Source organism: Eptatretus burgeri, chromosome 1 (assembly GCF_056783735.1).
Source record: "Eptatretus burgeri isolate ZD-2024b chromosome 1, Ebu_testis_v1, whole genome shotgun sequence".
Lineage (NCBI taxonomy): Eukaryota > Metazoa > Chordata > Myxini > Myxiniformes > Myxinidae > Eptatretus > Eptatretus burgeri.
The window spans coordinates 9,717,341-9,735,364 of NC_140961.1; the positions used below are offsets into that span (position 1 = coordinate 9,717,341).

The following is an 18,024-nucleotide window of genomic DNA, read 5'->3' on the forward strand; positions in this document are numbered from 1 at the left end:
CACTCTCCACCGACTCGGACCGACTTCCTCCAGACCCCCTCCAGACTCCATCGATGACTACGACTTCCTCCAGACCCCCTCCAGACTCTTTGAACTGGCGCTCTGCACGGCCGTTTATCGGGCTGGTGAGACGAGATCTGACCTCCACCCTCCGACCTCTGACCCCTGACCCTTCTCGGAGAGCGGACGTTGCAGGAATCACCGACGCTCTTGTTCCAAATTGCGGGCGAAGCTTGCACGGAGCGGACGTTGTGGAAATCACCGACCCTGCACCTCTGACCTCTGACCCTGCGTGGAGAGCGGACGTTGCAGGAATCACCGACGCTCTTGATCCGAATTGCGGGCGAAGCTTGCACGGAGCAGACATTGTGGAAATCACCGACCCTGCACCTCTGAGCTCTGACCCTGCGCGGAGAGCGGACGTTGCAGGAATCACCGACGCTGCACGGCGAGAGAACCCTTGCCTCTGCCTGCAGCGATGCCGTTTGATCGGATCTCACCACTGCTGGTGCAAAGATGGCGTCGTTTCGGAGACGAAGGTGAGGCGATGTTTGTGGTGTGGACATGTTGACGGTTGCTGGCGAAGTGGTGAGTATGGCGTGGTTTGTTGAGAGGCAGGTGTGGTTGTGCTGGTGGAAAGGCAGTTGGTCTGAAGCGGTTGTTGAGAGCGGTGGTGGTGGTTGTTGTGAAGCGGTTGATGAGAGCGACGTTGGTGGTGGAGGTGGTTGTTGTGAAGCGGTTGTTGAGAAAGATGTTGGTGGTGGAGGTGTTTGGTCCAAAATAATGATAGTAAAGAATAACGGCTAACTCAAAGATCACAGCCCTGTCCACACGGATAATTTCCATTAAACAACGGTGGGGAAATCTAACTGAACACGGACTTATTGGCATAACTGACTAAGGACCGATATGGGGTTCTGCGAATTTCCACACCTGTAATAATACATATATGTTTCAATATAATATATATGTATCTACACATATATATATATATATATATATATATATATATATATATATATATATATCTATTATAATACCAAGCTTGCACACTAAAAACTCGGCTCGCCGTCACACGATCCCTATGAAATTGCTGTGGCACTTAGCGGACATGCCGACAATGTTTGGGAAGTCTTGGCGTTCCATAGTACCACTTGCATTTTGCACAATGCGTATTTTTGTCATTCCCCGTGTACGGTCTGTCGTCTGCTACCAGCTATGTTGTACTGCTATCCCGTGCATGTGCACGGGTATCGCTCGTGTGTATATGTATGTATATATATATATATATATATATATATATATATATATATATATATATATATATATATATATATATATATATATATACTGTATATAAATAATGTTATGGAAATGGCCCTTATTAGGCTACCAAATATAGGATTAGCTCAGATCCCCCATTAAATGCATGTTTAGCTAGGTTGTTCGGTAAAATGAACGTTACATGTGTGTCGGGAGATGGAAGAGGCTGTTTATTGTTTGTGCGGTGGTGGTGGATCGAGAGCTCCCTCTTCTTCCTTCGCCTCTCCGGACGATAGGCCCCGCCCAGTCGGCTGAGGGGGAGTGGCCTGGAGAGGGAGGTGGAGCTAAGGGGAGGAGTTTGTCGGCTTCGTTAAGGGGGAGGAGAGAGTGGCTTCGAAACGAGCGAACGAGGACCTCGTGAAAAGGTTCAGTTTGGGAAAATAGTCGGTTTCGAGGCGTGCTCGGGGTCGAAGGGAGCGAACGAAGACCTCGTGAAAAGGTTCAGTTTGGGAAAACAGTCGGTTTCGGGGCGTGCTCGCGGTCGAAGGGAGCGAACGAAGACCTCGTGAAAAAGTTCAGTTTGGGAAAACAGTCGGTTTTCGAGGCGTGCTCGGAGTCGAAGCTAGCGAACGAAAAAGAAACTCTAGTGAAATGGTGAGCGCCGAGGTGGCGCCAATCTGCTGTACGCGGGACAGCTGTGTCTGTTTTTCGTGAGGAACAAGCCGAAAGAAAGGCAGGGAAAGCAACAGAGAAACGACGAGTGTCTGTCTGCGATCTGCTTCGTGAAGGAGGCAGGAGAAACGACTCGAGGTGGCCTGCACGTCGAGTCGGCGATCGACTCTTATGAGGAGGTGATTCTGCCGTGAGAGAAACGGCAGTTAGCTTTGAGAGGCGAGCGTAGAAAAGGAAAGAAAAGTGATTCTGCAGAGAAAGAAACTGAGAGGACGGCGTTGAGAAGTCGGGCTTCGAGGTGGGAAGGCAAGAGAGGAAACGACGGAGCCTCTGACAGTCCTTACTCACCTCACGGCTCGACACGTTTGCCGATCCGCTTGTCGGAGCCCGGCACCCCGATTTGGCCTTGTCTGGTGAACAGGTCAAGCCTGGATTTGTATGCTGGACCTTGAGAGAGAGAGATCAGCTGAAACCCATCATCGATCTAACGGTCTTGTGCCGTCGGCATTGTGCGGGGCCAGAGCGCCATGAGGAGGGCGTGCGCACGCGGTGCCTTGAGAAGAAAGAGTACGGCACCGCCATCTTGCCACGTGGCGTGTTCGAGCTGTGGGCTCGAATCCGTGGACATCCCCTTGCTACGAGCGACATTCGTGCTTTTGACACTTTCCTCTCGTCCATGAAACATCACCAAGTTCTCTGTCTTGCATGCATGCTGTCTGTCTTGGCTGCACGTTGTTTAAGGCATATCTCGGTAGGGACCCCCTCGGAACCTGTAATCCGTAGTCCCCCAGTTAATAACAGCTTAAGGATTGTTAATAAAAACGTTGTCATGAATTTTGGTTGTGTTGTGTTCCCCGATGTTCCCCAATAAATATGGTTGATTCGGATGAAGTTGCCGCTATGGATTAATTCATGTCTCGTCGAGGCCCGATCCGTTCGATTGGCATATAAAACCAAAATGGTTACAGACTGGCAGAAAACGCTCAGCATCTGACAAAACCAGTCTGTAACCAGGGTTCTATTTCCCCAACTGGTAAGGTTCAGGATTACGTTGGTATCGCGATTGAAGACGCATGGCCTGAGGCCTGTGCTGTGCCAGCCGGCGTTATAAACCCCGGAGAAGGCCAGAGTGGGTTGAGAATCCCTCCGTCGCTGAATCCTTAACAATATCGTTAAAGCAAGATATTGTTACGTTTGAGGGGGGGGTATGCATTCTAAGGGTAATTAGGATGTTTAATTAGGTATGCCATGCTGTTCGAGTTTACCAGGATCTCGATGTGAGAAGTAGCAATTCAGTGGTGATAAGTTGTCTAGTAAATGTTCATTTCTTCAAGGGGGAAATGATAATTGTCACGTAATTAGATAGGGACACGGGATAGGGTAAGGGTGTCTGCGTAAACCCCTTTTAGTAGTCCCTGGAGGCTGGCCGTGACGTCACAGGACAGGGCTGCGGATGGCTCCGCCCCGTGATCACGATTGGCGGAAGGCGACGGCAGTGGGCCAATAAAACGGCTCGATTGGAAATGACGAGGACAGGAGGATAAAAAGGTTCTGTTCGGGGTCGAAAAGGAAGAGGAAGAAGATCGGGACAAAAAGATCGTGTTTTTTGGTGTGGAGGCTGTTGCGCGGGAAGCATACTTGTTGTTGTGCTGATTCGATCGTGTTCTTCATCGTGTCTTGGAGCCTTGCTGAACCTCTTGCCTCACCTTGGTTGGCTCTGGGGTTCTGCTGACTCGGAGTACGGGGTCGAACGGCGGGCGGACCTGCCTCCCTCTCCTGCTCGCAATTTGGCGCCAGAACTGGTTCCCTGGCGGCTGTGAGCGGACTTGGGCCAGGACCAGGAGGTCGATAGCACCACGGTTTCTCCTGCCCCCCCCCCCCCAACGAGAGCAAGGCCAGCTCGTCCGACGCTGATCCAGGGACAGTTGCGTCCACACCACGGTCCAGCCTGACCACCAGAAGTAGCTACGTTGTGTGTGTGTGTGCGTGTGTGTGCGTGTGTGCGTGCATGCGTGTACTTGGCGCCTTAGAGGGTTTGAGAATTAAATATTCATTGGAATTGTCTGTGTTTTCCCCACGCCCGATCCCACACCATCCCGTCGAATCGCCCCGGATCCCTCTTCTTGCCGAGTCTTGTTATTTCTGGTTAATAATAAAAACAAATAAACATCATCAACTCAGTGAAAAGTGACTCGTGCCACCTTCCTCGTCCCGTTTGCGGGAGAGCAATTAGAACCGCCATGTTTGGGTTATAAATAAATAAACCGCCTCCATCGTTTCGGCTCATTCTACGTTGGCGGGACTGTTCAAGTCCTGTGGACGTCACAATATATATATATATATATATATATATATATATATATATATATATATATATATATATATATATATATATATATATATATATTTATATATATATATATATATATATATATATATATATATATAGTATCCCTGTGTCGTAAGAGGCGACCTGGGTTGCGTCAGGAATGACATCCGGCGTAAAACATGTGCCAAATCACTATGCGGATCATACGGATGATCCGCTGTGGCGACCCCGCACGGGAGCAGCCGAAAGACGATGATATTTTATATATATATATATATTTTTATTTATATATATATATATATGTGTATATATATATATATATATATAAATATATATTGTATATATATAGTTACGGCTGTGGAAATTTGCAATACACCACAAAGGTCCTCAGGTTAGATATATCGATAAGTTCATGTGTAGTTAGTCCACACCTGTTGTTTAGGGGGAATATGTGTGATTCATCCGGGCTGCAACGCTTTGAGTAAGCCATTTTTCTTTCTCTATCATTATTTTGAACGATTAAGCCGCCAACAACTTAAACACCACCACCTTCGCCTCATTACCTCCACAACTCCATCCCGCAACCATCGCTTCACCGCCATTCTCAAACGACGCCCGCCAACAACCAAACCACCACACCAAACCCCCACCACCTTCGCCTTTCTCCTTCCACAACCATCAACCACACCACCAGTCAACACTGAACGTCGTGCTGTCCATGGCCCGTTCGGTGATTCTTGCCGAACGCGTCAAGCCACGAGTGCACATGGATCCTTTCGGGAGAGGAGAAGCGCATCAGGAAGGCTTCACCCCCCCTTTTCTTCCATCCAATTACTGAGCATCGGGTAGCATGGCTCCGCCTCCGAACCCGCTGTGAATGCGTTCCTTTTAGGAGGGGAAATCGGATCAGGGGAGGCTCACGCCCCTTTTTCTCTGTCCAATGGGCGAACGTCGGGTGGCGTGGCCCCGCCTCCAAGCGCGTTTTGATCCGCGAATCTGCATACGAGCTCCTCCCCCGGTCTATAAACACGCGAGCACAATGCAGCTCGTGTGGGCAGAAAGGGGTGCAGAAAGTTGCGCTAGTCGGAAGTCGTGGAGTCTGAGAGGTTGGCGTTGTGGGGATCGGACGGAAAAGGGGACGGAGCTCGGAGTTGAGGTCGAGGGACGAGTCGGGGTGTGGAGCAGGGACGCAGAAGAGGACTCATGGGCGAGAGTTCGCCGGAGTCGGTGCGGTCCCGAGACACTTTTGACACTTTCCTCTCGTCCATGAAACACCACCAAGTACTCTGTCTTGTCTGCATGCTGTCCGTGTCTTGTCTGCATGTCGTTTAAGGCTTATCTCGTTAGAGTCCCCTTCGAAACCCATAATCTGTAGCTCCCTAGTTAAGAACGGGTTATAGATTAATTATAACATTATCGTGAATGTTTTGCTTGTGTCATGTTCCCTGATGTTCCCCAATAAATCTGGCTGATTCGTATGAAGTTGCCACTTTGAATCAATTCGTGCCACGCCGATGAACGATCCACTCAATTTGGATATAAAACCAAAATGGTTACAGACTGGTAGACTCCGCTCGGTCTCTGACAAAACCAGTCTGTAACCGGGGTATATTTCCCCAACTGGTAAGGTCCAGGGGTACGTTGGTATCGTGATTCGAGATGCGTGACCCGAGGCCTGTGCCGAACCAGCCAGCGTTATAACCCTGGAGACAGCGGTGGTTTGGGTGGCACCGAATCTGTAACATTTGGCTGTCGAGAGTAGGGTGCGAAAACCCAAACTGGATACGGACAGTGAATGACGCGTTCGTCCAAAGCCCCCCGCCACTGCTGAATCCTGAACAATATAAATATATAAATATATATATATATATATATATATATATATATATATATATATATATATTTATATATATATATAAATATATAAATATATATATATATATATATATATATATATATATATATATATATCTATCTTCTTCTTTTGGCTGCTCCCATTCGGGGTTGCCACAGCGGATCATCCGTATGATCCGCATAGTGATTTGGCACATGTTTTACGCCGGATTCCCTTCCTGACGCAACCCTGGTCACCTCTTACGACACAGGGATATGGTACACCTATTTTAACCGGGGTATACACCGGCCCAGTACGCTGGTACTCATTTCGCCGACCTCGGAAGGATTACAGGCTGAGTCAACCCCCTGGTGTATTAATTCAGTGGCCCAACGGGGCTTGAACTCAGGACCTCTTGGATCCCAAGCCGCTGCCCTAACCACTGCACCAACATCAGGCTTACATGTTTCTGTATCTGTGTATATATATATATATATATATATATATATATATATATATATATATATATATATATATATATATATATATATATATATATATATATATATATATATATATATATATATATATATATATATATATATATATATATATATATATATATATATATATATATATATATATATATATACATATATATATATATATATATATATACATATATATATACATATATATATATATATATATATATGCATATATATATATATACATATATATATACATATATATATATACATACATACATGTATATACGTTCTTCTTCTTTCAGCTGCTCCCGTTAGGGGTCGCCGCAGCGGATCATCCGTTATGATCCGCATAATGATTTGGCACAGGTTTTACGCCGGATGCCCTTCCTGACGCAACCCTGGTCGCCTCTTATGACACAGGGATATGGTACACTTGTTCTAACCGGAGCATACACCGGGCCCAGTACACTGGTATTCACCTCGCCGACCAAGCTGGTCGGCGCCTGGTGTTGGCTTCACGGTTGGGGTGGTGCCTTGGGATCCTTCGGTCCTGAGTTCAAGCCCCATTGACCACTGAATAAATACACCAGGGGTTGACTCAGCCTGTCATCCTTCGGAGGTCAGCAAATTCAGTACCAGCTTGCCGGGAAAATTGAGCCATTCGAGTATCCTGCTTCGGAGTGGTGACCTGTCCAGGATTGTGCCCAATAGCCCAGGAAACTGCTTCGGTAGCACCGACACTCTCTGTACAGAGTATGGTTCCAATTAATTAATTATATATATATATGTACGTATATATATATATATATATATATATATATATATATATATATATATATATATATATATATATATATATATATATATATATATATATATATATATATATATATATATATGGTCTATGTCTATCGACTGCAGGTCTATGTGGATGCATTTAATATGTTACATCACCGTTGCATTATGCTGAAGAAATGCAGCAGCGGGCTTGAGCTAGTATACCAAGTATGAGTATGCGAAGTTGATTACAATGTTCCGCATCATTGAAACAAACGAAGGAGTGACCTTGAAACTCTTGTTCCAGGCCAGTTTTTCTTTTTCTGCCATTTAATTATGATTGGTTAATGTCACATAGTTTGCAGAAAAGTAATAATTTCGAACTCAAGAAGCTAAGAAGGCAGTAACACTTGCTGTTAAGACTTGCTCGGGATAAAACGAGTGACAACAACAACTTGGAAAAGGAGAAAATTGGAGAGAAGGACAAAGTAGAGAATTAAGGCATCAGGCATCAGGCATAAGGCATAAGGCATGAGCCATGATGTGTGTGTGTGTGTGTGTGTATGTATATATATATATATATATATATATATATATATATATATATATATATATATATATATATATATATATATATATATATATATATATATAGCATAAGGCTGCGTTCCTTTGGGACTGACCTTCGGTGGCCACGCTTTGTTTCTATTGTTGCCTTCCATTTAATTCTGACATCCACAGCGAAGAGATTGGTGGGTTTTCTTTGGGCTAGTGTCTGAAAGTTCGATATGACTCCACAATGTGCGCTGGTCCATGGAGGAAATTCCCTTTGTCTTCCTATATCTCCCCTTTGGGTTATTCTTCTCCACTGAATTTCCTCGGCCATTCATTGGGCCTGCCTTTTGGACATTGCTTCTTGTATTACCTTGGCGTTGCCATATTTTGGAATTCACGCAACGGTGTTCTCATTCTTGTGGTGTTGAGCACAGCACCGGCGTGCTCTTTGAGCAGTTGCAAGGCTTTGTTGAGCAATCTTTTAGCTTGTATTGTTTTTGTTTTTTTTGACCCGAGGTTTTGATCATGACCCGAAGCAATGTCTTTGCTGCAGTTTTGCACTGTCTGTTAAAAAGTTTCTATTGGCTGAACCCTTGCTCCATTATCATCCAACAGAGGATGCTGTATTTCCTTCACAAGCAGTTCTTTTACAGCAGGTTTGGGCTCCACCAGTACCTACCTGCCTTTCATGAAAGATTGTATTTCCTTCCTGTATTTTGCAGAGTACATTTTATACCTCTTGGTTTAGCTCTTCGATCATAGCATAATTAATGAGAGCTGCTGCCTCTTTTCTCTCAAGGTTAACATGATAACTAGCTTGGGGGAACGCCAGAGAAGCTGCCTTCTTCTCTCTGAGTCTGTGCTATACTTGGCACGAGAGGTTGTGTTATTTCTTTCTGTCTTGGTTTTGAATATAATTCTGTTTATTTTTGGCCCTTTTCCTTAATTTATGATGCATATTGCAGCACATTCTGCACATGCGTTAATGGAGTTCAACGGATCATGGTGTCTTACTGTGGTTGTATTTTTTTTTCCCATTAAAATACATTAATTTTTGTTGTTGTGTGGTACAAGTCAAACACCTCATAGACAATGTCGCTTCCTTCTGTTAAAAAAAGCAACCTTGCAATCCACTGCAGAGATTATTACAGCTTGGTTTCTCAGTCTGCACATGCGTAAATGGCGTTCAACTGGTTGTGGTGTCGTATTGTATTTAGTTTTTTTTGTTTCATCAAAAGAAAATTATCTTTTTAAAATTTATTTATTTTGTTATGGTATGAGTGCAATACCTCAGAGACAATGTCACTTCCTCCCATTAGGATCACTGGAATCGCTTCAGCCATTGTTGTGCTAGACTGACTGCAGAAAGAAGGAACGAAGACGAAGTACAATTTGACGGTTGAGCGATCTCCCGATTTGGTATTTTAGTGAAATACTGTATCAGTCTTACTCGTTCTGAAAACGCTTGAGAATCAATGGTATGACTTATAAAGGCTTACTAGATGACCCGTCAATCCGTTGGGTTTTCGTTGCCCGATTTGAATGAAACCTGATGCTGCACACCGCAGGCGAATGGTGAGTAAGGTGGCCCGAAAATTTTGCGCTATCGTGTACCGTTTTGGCTGTATTTCGGGAACATACATACATGCATTCATACATGTATACAAGATGAGAGTTTTAGTGATATACAGATGACTTCACCCTATAAGTAGCTATTTGGCATTTCAAGGTATTAGATCAAGTGATGACATTGTTTAAGCTGAAATATAGTTTCCGCGACAAACATATTGATGCCTCACCCTGCCTGCGAGACACCAAGAATAGCTGGGTTGGGATTCAAACCCAGGATAGCTCAAGCTATCCTGCCAGCAACATTCCATTTATGCTCACCTCTTTGTGGACAATGATATGCCATTGTATAGGTGCAACGTACATGAAGAAATGTGCTGTCATTTTTATTTAATTTAACCATGTAATAACAACAGGAGAGGTTTAATTGAGCTCACATCATCATTGTCAGGCAATGGGAATGTGTTTTAACATGTAGAAGACGTCATAAATAGTTTTGGTATCAGACAAGTCTATTTGGAGAAAAAAAACAAAACATCATAGGCCTCTTGGTCGGCACCGCCACCAGATGCTAACTGCATTCAGCCGAGGAATTGAAACCAGCCGAGACAGCACAGAGTGAAGTATTCCTGTGGAGGAGTTATCCTATAGCTGTCATGCCTTTGAGTCCAATCAAATGAAATCCCATGCAATATGAACTGCACATTCTGGAATAGTGAGTAATCGGTCGGTGCACGGGAAGATATGAAACGCATGCAAATGCTCTATTTGTGAGAAGGCCTTTTCACGGGTGAGTGAGATTGAAGCTGCATGAGCAGAATGTGGATTGTAATATTTTATACTCTAATTGCAGGGCCGACACCCCCTTGTGTTTGGCAGTGTTGAAGTTCTCTTGAGTGCAAAATTAATTTTGAAATTGTGCAACAGTCCGGTAGAACCCAAATTGCTCTTGTTTATTATGTGGAATCTTCATATATCTGAATTTATGTCAAAAGTGAAATACATTTATTGCTTGTTTATTGCTGTAACAATAAGGGATCACATAGTGAGAAAACTCTTGAAGTCCTCTTAATAATAAACCTCCTTGGATATTTAAATCATTTTTTACCTCATTGCAAATGGTCACCATTTGTGGACCACCTTTGAGAAGGCAAAAGTAATCGTGTCCCTTATGGCAGAACAGCTATATACCGTACGCTCCTGTGTTGCACACGAAGGCATCTTTTCCCAGTTCAGCAGAACCATGGAACAAATAAATAGATTGTGCTGATTCGCCAACACAGAATATCCTCCATAAGCTCAGATACTCTAGGCCCAGAAAACTGATGTGCCAGATCACCACTTTTACCACTCGAGTGTATAAATCCCTCTTCAGACTCAATGCAGCACTTGTGGCCACAAAAGTGGGTTCCAGCTTGTGCCTCAATTAGTCGGTGCCGATGGGAATACTGCTGGGAAAAACATCCGCGTGTTCAGATGGCTTGTGGCTGGAAATTCTTGTAGAAACATCGGAAATGTCAACCAGAAGAAAATATAAATTGCTGAAAATGTTTGTTCTCAATGGCAGTCGACTTTGGTCTCTCATTAAGACATTTGAGCTTAACTCTTGTATCTGTTTCTCTGAATGAAATGAACTGTTGGATGCATCCAAGAGGACAAAGTCTGACAGGTTCTTCTTCTTCGTTTGTACGCAGCATAAGGCTGTGGGGTAGCATCATTGGCTGAGGTCATGGGCCTGTCGCTGATGCCATAACCACCCCTCCACTGGTTATCGCAGAAATTTGGAATTTGGCCATGGTGCCGGCGATAACTCACATACTCCTTGCGAAGGACAGCATGGGATCTTTAACATCCAACAACGAATGCTGGCAGAAGGAATGAACGTTTGAAGTCCATCTGAGGGACAGCACACATATTGATGAATCACCCTGCCTGTGAAACACCTGGATGGCAGTATATAGCTGGGTCTGGATTTGAACACAGGTGAGACAGCTGAGAGGCTAATGTGTGGACCTATAGGCCATCCTGTCAACCCAGTGTTGAGGTGAAGCTTGTGGATGCACCTTTTTGCTGCGGAACCTTGAGAAATTGAGACTGGACAATTGAAATTCGTGTTTGCTGTGTATTTCTTATTGTTTTAGCGAGACTATGAAGATTTGAACTTCGATGTAGATTTGATGTATGTCTTTAGGTTTGGGAATTGAGAGTGTTCAAACTGGAGAGTTTGCAGAAAATGATAACCCTCGCAGTGATACAGGAGGGCCTTGCCCTTCGTGGGGGTTACATTCTTGAAAATCACCGTCAACCGCAAATCTGTAAACTTAGGGGGTAATCGGGAAAATAGGGTTCGGGACTTCAGGTTTAAAAATTTTTTCAAACTCTACCCTGAATTAACATATTGTTCAGTTTTTTTTTTGTACAATTTATTTTCAGGAATACAATACTGGCATTTTAAATATGAAATAGGCAAAGCTTAAAAATGAATGAAACCCTCTATAAACCATCAGAAATACTTTTTAGAATTACCCCTTGAACCCTTTAGAAATACCCTTCAGAATTACCCTTAAGAATTAGAACAATTTAGAATCACCCTTTAGAACCCATTCGAATATGAACCATTTAGAATTACCCATTAGAACCCTTTAGAATAACCCTTTAGAACCCTTTAGAATTAGAACAATTTAGAATCACCCTTTAGAACTCATTAGAATTACCCTTTAGAATTAGAACAATTTAGAATCACCCTTCAGAACTCATTAGAATATGAACCATTTAGAATGACCATTTAGAATTAGAGCAATTTAGAATCACCCTTTAGAACTCATTAGAATATGAACCATTTAGAATTTCCCTTTAGAATTAGAGCAATTTAGAATCACCCTTTAGAACTCATTAGAATATCAACCATTTAGAATTACCTTTTAGATTTAGAACAATTTAGAATCACCCTTTAGAACTCATTAGAATATGAACCATTTAGAATTACCCTTTAGATTTAGAACAATTTAGAATCACCCTTTAGAACTCATTAGAATATGAACCATTTAGAATTACCCTTTAGAATTAGAGCAATTTAGAATTACCCTTTAGAACTCATTAGAATATGAACCATTTAGAATTACCCTTTAGAATTAAAGCAATTTAGAATCACCCTTTAGAACTCATTAGAATATGAACCATTTAGAATTACCCTTTAGAATTAGAACAATTTAGAATCACCCTTTAGAACTTATGAGAATATTAATCATTTAGAATTATCCTTTCAAATTAGAACCATTTAGAACCCTTTATAACCAATTAAAATTACAACCAGAATCACCCTTTAGAAACCATTTGGATATGAACCATTTATAATTAGCTTTTGGAATTACACTTGAGAACCAACTAAAATTGCCCTTATATTTTGTGTGCAATGTCGAGGCTCGGAGGAGAGCTAACACACAAAACATATGACAAGGGGTGCAGGAGACAAGAGGGGCGGGAGAGGGAAACGCAAAACAATGGGGAACAGAGACATGATCTGTGGAAGGGAGAGGGATGGGGTGGAGAACATGGGGTAAACAAGATGGACACTCCAGGGACTTTCAGGAAGGAAAACGGGGAATTTGAAGGAGGTAGGTTTGGGGCGGATTAACGGGGGTAGAAAAGATCATGGTTTTAGATGGGGGAAGATAAGACATGGTGGAGAACAGCTGTTTTGAAAACCTGGAGGGAAGAGTGGGATTGAAGAGTGTGGGAGTTTGTTCCAGAGGTGGGGAAAAAGAGGAATGAAAGAGTGAAGGGGAGCAGTGATTCTTGATTTTGGTATTTTCACCAGAAGGGGGTTGCTGAGAGACCTTGAGCGCCCTGCGGAAATATGGGGGAGGGGGGGTTGGGGGGACATATTACAGATAGAGCAGGTTTGGCGAGGTCGGAAAGGAGATGGGAGAAGATAGAAAGACCACCAACCTGCCTGTGCTGAGAGAGTGAGAAGCCCAAATACTCAGCTTCATCGCGGGAGATGCCAATGATCCTAAATGCCTTGGTTTCCACAGCGTGAAGCTGAGAAATGTGAGAGGCAGGAGCACCAGCCCAGAGGGGAGAGCAGTACTCCATCAGGCTACGGACGAAAGCTTTAATCTCGTCAGAAGCTCAGGTGGACCGAGGAAGGAATTTGCATTATGGAGGATTCCCTTTATAACCAATTAGAATTTCCCTTTGGACTCACCCATTAAAATTACCTTTTAGACTTGCCCCTTAGAACACTCAAGAGTCTAGAATGACACTTTAGAACTAGAACCCTTTAGAATTAAACATGGTTTGTTGGAAAGGTTCTTCTCTTTCATTTATGATGGACGGATGGAAAGAAGGATATACCCAAATATTGAAGCATCTTCACTGCTTAAAAATAAAAAAGTGAATGAATTAAAATATAATAAAATCCTGAGAAAAGACAGTTATATCGAAAACACACACACACACACACACACACACACACACACACACACACACACACACACACACACACACACACACACACACACACACACACACACACACACACAGTGTTTTTTCTCGCTACAACCATTCTTCAAAGAAAGATGTGGGAATGACTTCACATGACCATTTCTGATGACCATCCCTACCTTGTTTACAATTTATTGCAGTTGCATCCCAATATTCTTTTGCATTTTTACCTCCTGTTACTTGGCAAATAATAATAAAAATTGACGAGTATGGTGATCGCTTCCATTTGTTTGTCTATCCGCTCACCTTTAATTAATCACCTCCAAGTGACATTTTAAACTGACCTTCACAAAACTTCACCAAATGGTGAAATGGTGTACGACAGAATCCAATTTATTTTTGAGGTGAAAAGGTCATCAGAGGCCAAAGGTCAACAACTTTCTCAAGTTTCTAAAATTGTCAATTTTCATTTGATTGACTTGAGATTTGAAAAGGATTTGCATATCAGCTCACCAAATTCAACCACATATTATTTTTGAGGTCAACAAAGGCCAAAAGGTCAATATCTTGGCCAAATTTCTAAAATTGCCAATTTCCATACGACTGACTTGAAATTTGAGGACAATTTGCATATTACATCACTGAATTCAACCATCAACTATTTTTAAGGTCAAAAGATCAACATGGACTGAATTTCTAAAATTGAGAGATATTACCAAAAACTATATATATATATATATATATATATATATATATATATATATATATATATATATATATATATATATATATATATATATATATATATATATATATATATATATATATATATATATATATATATATATATATATATATATATATATATATATATATATATATATATATATATATACACACACACACACACACACACACACACACAACATGATATCTCAAAAAGTTACCGGGCATAGTGGCGTGCGCCTGTAATCCGGCTACTTGGAGGCTTGGGTTGGAGGATCGCTTGAGGACGGGAGCTCTGTGCTGGGCCATGCTATGAGAGGGTGTTGGGCAGCCTGGAATCATGGCGAAACCCAATCCTTATCCCTGTGTCGTAAGAGGGGACGAGGGTTGCGTCAGGAATCAGCCAAATATCCCTTGAATAAACTCCCTCACTCTATTCAATCCCATTCTTATCTCCAGGCCTTCAAAACAGCTGTTCACCACCACCTCTTCTCATCCCCCATCCAAATCATCGATCTTTTCTACCCCCGATAATCCACCCAAGCCCACCTCCTTCAAATTCCCTGCTTTCCTTCCTGAAAGTCCTGTAATGTCCATCTTCTATTCCCCATGTTCCCTGTCCCATCCCTCTCCCTTCCACAGATCTCCTAATGTCTCTGTTCCCCACTGTTTTGTCCTTCCCACTCCCTCCCCTCTTGTTTCATGCCCCCCTTGTCTCATGCACCCCTTGTCTCATGCCCCCCTTGCTGTGCGTTGTGTGTTAGCTCTCTCACGAGCCTCAACAAGGTATACAAAAAAAAAGAAAAAATTGCCGACAAGTCACAATTTAAAACTGATGTTCACGAAACTTCACCAAGTTGTAGAGGTAGTCTCAACTGAGAAGCCTATTGATTTTGAGGTCAAAGGTCACCTTTCGGTCAAATTTCTGAAAGTCATTTTTCATTCGATTAACTTGAAATTTGAACAAGATTTGCATATTGCATCACTGAATTGGGAAACCAGCTATGTTTGAGATCAAAAGGTCAAAGGTCAACTCAAGGCAAAACTTCTAAAATCATCAATTTCAAATTATGTCTCTTATTAATTACGTAACTCACCAATACACAAACACCACACAACACACATCACAAAACAGGTCCTGGCGAGGGTCTGAAATCTCTGATTGCGCTTTTTCTTGTTTGTTACTTGCAAAATCGAAGATTTTTCAAGTATATTGGTTTGTCGATTTTGTTATTCTGTCTGTCTGTCTGTTTGTCTGTTTGTCTGTTTATTGCCTGCTGGTCACAATTTTAAACCGATCTTCAAGAAACTTCACCACATGGTAGAGTTTGTCATAAGGAAGAAGTCTATTGCTTTTGAGGTCAATGGGTCAACATTGGTCAAATGTTATGTGAGATTTCTAAATTCCTCAATTTTCATCCCATTGACTTGAAATTTGAAAAGGATTTGCATTTCAGGTCACTTAAAGCAACCACCAATTATTTTTGAGGTCAAATTTTTATTATGGATTTTGCAAGCATCGTATTCTGCACGACGTCTTCTTGTTTGTCCGCACAGAACTTTTGTGTTTTTCGCCACAGCCGCTTGTCCGATTGAGATGAAATTTTCACCATATGAGCGACGACTCATGTGGAATGTTTTTGTTGATAATTATTTCGTCTTCGGGCATCCCCTAGGTCATGTGGTGTGGCAGCCATGTTGGAAAAACGTTGGACCTCTGCATCTCTGAAACCGCACCAAGGAAAATATTGAAACTTGGCACATGGCAAGTACTTCTCGTGTGAAATAAGTGTGATTTTCTAAAATAACGTCACAGGTGCCTTCGTTATGACATCATAATTGCATGTGTGGAGTGCTACATCTGATTAGCATGAAGATTTTTGAGGGTAATCTTGGGATAAAATGGTCCACAGAAAAAAATTTGATGACGTCATCGGTCACGTGATCCGGCAGCCACATTGTTTTGTTTTTTTAAACCTTCAAAAATCTTCTTCTCTGAAGTGGCTGAACAGATTGAGGCAAAACTTTACATGTATGACTGCCTATCCATGAGGAACAAAAGGTTTACACATATGACATAGGTCACCTGTATTTGGCAGCCACATAGATAAACCCTAAAACCTATTAAAAAAAAATCTTCTTCTCCAGAACGACTGGATAGATCGAGGGGAAACTTGACACAAATGTTCCCCACGCCATGGGTGTACAACATTGTTAAGGAATAATTGATATGTCATGTGGTTTGGCAGCCATATTGGATTGAAGGAAAATATTAAATAATGTTTTGTCTGGAACCGCTTAATCAATTGATGTGAAACTTCAGAATTATGATTTAGTTGTGATGTGGAATGCAGGTTTTAAATTTCAACTTGATCAGATGCTTGGTCTGGCAGCCAGAATTATTTGATTTTTTTGATATGTGTTCATTTTGTTTATTTTATTTATTTATTTTTTGAATAAGGCTCACTTGGCTGTGCTTGGATGGGTTTGAGGGTGGAGGAGTAGCAGCAGCTGAAATGTGAATCCTATCCACGTTGCTCCTGATGACTTCATCTTTGTTTTTTTCTTGTCCGGGTTCCTTCTGATGACTCCAATGCAGGACTGTACCTATTTGGTCTTCCATTTGATTTGAATTGAATTTATTTTAATCCCATTCTAAATTCAATTGAATAATAATAAGAAACGTCATGGGTCAGGGTCAGGTAGCCACTCAAAGCAGGGTTGCATCAAAGCAAGACGTCTTGGTACCAGGTCATCACTGCCAGCAGTTATAAAGTGGCAGTTCTAATTATCTCCTATTTTATTGTATTTTTTATATTTATTATTATTATTGTTACGATTATGATTTATTATAAATTTTTCAAATCTAAATACCTCCTTAATTTAATACTATATGCATATATATGTATATATACATATATATGTGTATATATATATATATATATATATATACATATATTTATTATTTATTAAACATATACATTAAAATTTATTAAACACACACACTAATATATATATATATATATACATATATATATATATATATATATATATATATATATATATATATATATATATATATATATATATATATATTAGTGTGTGTGTTTAATAAAGTTATCTCACTAAAATAATTAATTCATTATTATTATTATATCAAATGCAATAAGAACTTGCTCACATGAAAACCAACCAAACTAAATAAAAGGTGATGATGGAGTCCAAAGACATTCTCACAAGACCTGATCAAACAATCAGCCAAATATCCCTTGTTTAACATGATGGAAAAAACTTTCTCAGCATGTTCCACAAAATCATCCTTTACTGAACAAATTCTTGCAAACCTAAGTAGCTGAGATGAA

At 41.5% G+C, this 18,024-nt stretch overlaps 1 long non-coding RNA gene across 1 annotated transcript in view; it reads left to right on the plus strand.

The window, feature by feature from the left end:
* LOC147033836 (uncharacterized) overlaps window positions 1–17,536 on the plus strand; it is an 82,100-nt gene extending 64,564 nt beyond the window's left edge. The window contains exon 3 of the long non-coding RNA XR_015055573.1: window positions 16,339–17,536. This is a non-coding gene — a long non-coding RNA (uncharacterized LOC147033836). The remainder of the gene's footprint in view (window positions 1–16,338) is intronic.
* Window positions 17,537–18,024: the final 488 nt, after the last annotated feature.